This window comes from Diplotaxodon limnothrissa, linkage group LG14 (genome assembly GCF_057381915.1).
Source record: "Diplotaxodon limnothrissa isolate DT_005_m linkage group LG14, D_limnothrissa_male_GT1.1, whole genome shotgun sequence".
NCBI classification, from domain to species: Eukaryota; Metazoa; Chordata; class Actinopteri; order Cichliformes; family Cichlidae; genus Diplotaxodon; species Diplotaxodon limnothrissa.
The window spans coordinates 24,428,960-24,433,842 of record NC_140609.1 but is presented as its reverse complement, the minus strand read 5'-3'; the positions used below and the strand labels follow the sequence as shown (position 1 = coordinate 24,433,842).

The window sequence follows — 4,883 nt, the reverse complement described above, 5'->3', positions numbered from 1 at the left end:
AAGATTGGATTCTGCCTATGTTTTTAGTCTACAGGTTGGCTGCCCTTCTAGGACCTCGTATCTCATCCAGTTCTCTAACTTGAACCCCACTGTGACATTCTGACCAATGGTTAGAGAGACTCTGTCCCCTAAATGGAGTGCTGCAGAGGAAAATAATCTATTTATACTTGTTCTTTTTAAAAATATAAGACACAACAGACCTATTAAAGCCCTGATTTTTTTAAAATGTACATAAGAAAGAAATTTGCTTATAATGGTTACATTTTAATAAGCTGTACAAGGTCAGAAATATTCTATGACATCAACCTCCAGTCAGGACATTCTAACTGGCTGATCTAAATGACTTTGTATAACCTTATGTGTCTCTAAATGAATTAACTTGACTTATTCATTTACAGACTTAGCCTTGTTTATGTATAAGAAGAATGTTCCTTCAGAGCTTTCCTGCTCATGATGTCCGGCACAGGAAAAATGATACGGGAGCTCGACTTGATCTGCTGTTTTCTGTGCCTTATTCTGATATGTGTGAGGTCTGATCCCTGGGGTTGACCTTCAGTGCTGCCATCTGTAAGGGTAAGCATTGTGTAAATAGTCTTAATGTGTCTTCATTTCTCTTTTTTCCTGTTTGAAAACATCAGAATTGTCTCTAATGAGTTCTCAGAATGATTAAAGAGTGAAAAGACTACAAGCTGTCTTTGTTGCAGTAGAGAGTGGTTCTCAAACTTTTCACAGTGAGTACCACCTCATAAAATATATGGCTCATGAAGTACCACCCTTATGTGGTATAGTAGTATTTCTTATTTGAATGTTATTTATTTTAACTGTCATAAACAGGATGTAACGAGTGATAATAATAACAACTGTACTGGCATCCAGGCGACAGTTCCCGACTCACCGACGGCATCTCCCACACCTCCACCGATTCTCCCGGGGGCCTTCGACTCATCGATGGTGGCTGGGATCAGGGCACGGCAGCACCACGGAAAAGGGCTGTGTTTTTACCATCAGTGTGACAGTGCCGTGCCACCTTTGCAGTTTTAAGGCCCAGGGAAATGAGCCCGCCAGTGCTCTGTAGCGGCGATAAGGAAAGGCTGCTCTTCATAGAGGACTCACGCTCAGGGAGCCGTTTTCTGGTTGACTCCGGTTCCCAGAAGAGCCTCGGGAACTCTCGTGTCATCTTTGCATGCTTCCATGATAGTATATAGTATAGTAGTATATTATTTAATCTTAAAAAAAATTGGAGATTTCCTGCGTACCACCAGAGAGAGCCCAAGTACTACTAGTGGTACGCGTACCACAGTTTGAGAACCACTGCAGTAGAGGAGCACTGCTGCAGTGGCAAAAACAGCTGAACTGTTCTCTGTGCGATATTGATTGATCTCAGCTCAATGTGGGTCATTTATTTAAATACTCATGGTGAAACAAACTTAAATGGGCACATTTAAGTTTGTTTTGTCAGGTGAATAAGGTGTCTTATTCACCTGACAAAAAATTTGTCAGGTGAATACTATGTACGCACATGACCTATGTAGTATAATTTGTTCTTGAACATTGGCTAAAAGGAATGTTTGTGACTGTGGGTGTGAACAAACAGCTGTGACCTTCCTCGGGTAACTCAGTGCACCTAAAGCCAACTGACAGACGCAGGGAGAGAGACAGGGCATGCAGATAGATTAGATTACCAATCTGTGAAGAGAGACAGTGCCAGAAAGCGTGCTACTGTATTCTTATCAGACGATAAAAAAGCACGCAAGTTTGAAGAAGCACAGGTTGTCCAAAGGTATTTATGTAAGCAATGGTTAACAAGAACTTGCACTAGCACAGTGTTGAAATCTCCTTGTTGGCTGCCACAATCTACAGTTTTAAAAATACATCATCAATTAACTCAGCAAAACCTGTCAGACTCAGCTAAAATACCTCACTTGCTAACAGCAATTCAAAGTCTGCTTATTCTTCAAAACAAGTCTTAGTTTATCCTGAGACTAAGGCAGGCAAAAGGGGAAAAGAGCCCAGGGAAGAGGAGTACGTGGTTAAACACTTAAAGCTAAAACACATGGAGTAAGACAACAGCTTTCCAACACATGGTGCATTTAAGTACAGCCCATGTGTGGATGCACACACTGTGTGGGTAATTAACTCAGAATGTAGCTTTATCTTATATAGAGGAACAACAAAATACAAGCACGGCTATGTAATGAAATGCAGATGTGATGAAAGAGCACCTTGGCCATTCAGCTTTGTAAAAAAAGGAAAGGTTAAAGCGAAAATCTGGTGCAGCGTATTTATTTTACAGGTGACAGAAAGTCAGACATAGTTTACTCGCTGAGGACAAACTTGATCTCTGAAACTACTAATGTTAAAAGAAAGTGATTGGACTTCTACTGTTAGAAATATTTGTTGTCCCTTTAACATCAAAGATAAGCAACTTTTCATCAATGCATCTGTGAGGACCAAAGAACTTTTAAATCATAAAAATTCCTCAGAAATTCTCGTTGGTCTGTTCTCACATTCATTTTGCAGCAGCGACAACAAATGTCTGCAGTGACCAGCTGTCCACAGAACCCCGATCACGGTGAAAGTAGAAAAGCAGCAGATTTTAATCAAACACCTTTAAATCAAAAATTCTTTATTGATAAACCAGTTAATGTTAAAATGTTAAATTATTTAACAGCACAATATTTCCAAAATTACATCAAGATAATATTTTTATGAAAGATTATTTTTGTCCCTCAGGAAATGTCATAGACTAACTGTCGGTCTAGAGCGTGACACCACAAAAGGCTAAAAAAGGAAAAAGACGAGTTCTTTATTTGATGTTAAAGAGCTGATGAGCTCTTTGAGTTCTCTTTTCATTCGTAATGACTAACTGGGTCCCTTTGTCTATGTATTGTCCTGCTACCTTTTCTTTTCTTTTTCCTTTCCCCTCACCCCCCTACTGTTCACAGCAGATGGCTGCCCCCCTTGAGCCTGGTTCTGCCGTAGGCTTCTTCCTGTAAAAGCAAGCACTTTCCCACTGTTGCGAAGTGCTTGCTCACAGGGGTCGCTTGATTGCTGAGGTTTTCTCCAAAATATAATATGGTCTTTACCTACAGTATAAAGTCGAGGCACTTTAATGACTGTCATTGTGATTTGGCAATATCGAAATAAATCCTCTCTTATGCTGAATCCATTCAACCATTCATTCATTTTCTTCAACTTATCCAACCATCCAAAGCCGAGAGGTAGGATACACCCTGAACCGTTCACCGATCTACCGCAAGGCTTTTGTCCCGAATGCTTTTCAAGTATATCATTTAGGATTAAATGTTAAGCAGTACACTCTTGTTGAATAATTGAAAGTATTTCACATTCAAATGGAAGTTCATTTGTCATACATGGAGGATGGCTCTAGGCACGGCATGTGAGTCTGACTGCGCAGCGCAAATCTGTAAATAAGTTCGGGAGGCCCCTTCTGATCACAGAAGGCTTTAAGAGATCAGATAGGCTTTAGGGGGCCCTCTCATCACTTGTGGGCTGCAGGGACAGTAGTGACAGCGAATCTACACATGGCACATGCATAAGGAGCTTTTTTGTAATGAAGTTTGCTTTGCAGTACTGTGAGGCTGGGCTTTGTGAAAGCAGTGCTTTGAGCCAAAATCTAATGTAGAACATGCACGCTGTTGAAAGTGTACAATCCTGAGAGTGACGGTCGAGATAATGTTTCACTAAAAACCACAACTTCAGTTTACTTTGACATTTGCGTATAAAATGCACACTTCACTTTTTTTTCTCACATAATACTAAATGTAGAACTGTTCAGGAGTCAGGATCAAAGTGCCATTTCAAGAGTGTTTTGTATCGCTGAGCACACACAGTGTATGATTGAACAGCACACCTCACTTATCACAAAGCAAGAAGCGTAAATGTTTGCTTCATAAACATTATGTTCTAGCAAACAGAGTTCGAGCATAATGGCCTAATGGCATGGCTTTCCCCATCTCACTCTCTTCTTGGTTCCTTTTTTCAAGTTTACCATAGTTTGCATGAGTATTATTCCTCAGCCTCTTTGAATATTCAGTCATGAAATTTCCCCTCAAGGGGTCTTAGTGGGGAAAAAAAGATATTATTTCCAGACTTTTCCTCTGTCCAACATTCCTTCCAGATAAACATCCTGGAATATATTTTCATCATGACTCTGCACCTTATCATAACTCAGTACCGCAGTACAGCACCATGAGTCATCACTTTGTCGATTATTTAGTTTGTGGACGACTACTCTTAATTTTGTATTTTTTTATTTATCTTGTTTGAAAAACAGCGTGGAATGAGTGGAAGTGTTTTCATACTTCACCCTGATCCTGCGCGATGACCGCAGCAGACCAGGATAAAAGATAGGGCATTGCTGCACTGGCACATTCAGGTGGAGGGGTATCAAGTTTCCTTTCAGCCTTTCTCATTTCTTTTCTCCCAGTCTCTCACTTGCTCTTCTCACGATACTTGAGACAGCAACGTTTTGTTGTTCACGTCCCCATTTCATAGGTCACACGAATTGCCCCCGTTTGTGCGCCGTGTCCTTATTCATGCTTGATTATCAAGCATCAAACTGTAGAAAAAGAGGGAACTAAACCTCCGGCCAGATGCCACGTGATGATAAATGCTAATGTTTACAGCTGAGGTGGTGCTGAATTTGCCATGTTCTCTGCCTTGGTTTAACGTGTCAGTGTTAAAGACATTTAGATTCAGCTGAGGTTTTCTGGACATATCATAACATATTTCTTCCAATTTCTTTTAAAAAATGAATAAAACCTCATCTCCAAATTAAGTCAGTTACAACTACAAAAACATAAGGGCAAAGTAAACACTCTTGGGCTCAGTGAATATAAAAAAAAAACCACTTAGTGCAA

At 40.2% G+C, this 4,883-nt stretch overlaps 1 long non-coding RNA gene across 1 annotated transcript; it reads left to right on the top strand.

Annotated features, from left to right (window-relative positions):
* The first annotated feature begins 411 nt into the window (after nt 1-411).
* On the top strand, nt 412-3,099 carry LOC146618876 (uncharacterized). The gene is made up of 3 exons (XR_014906792.1): nt 412-573; nt 662-731; nt 835-3,099. It is a non-coding gene; the product is annotated as an uncharacterized LOC146618876 (long non-coding RNA).
* Nucleotides 3,100-4,883: the final 1,784 nt, after the last annotated feature.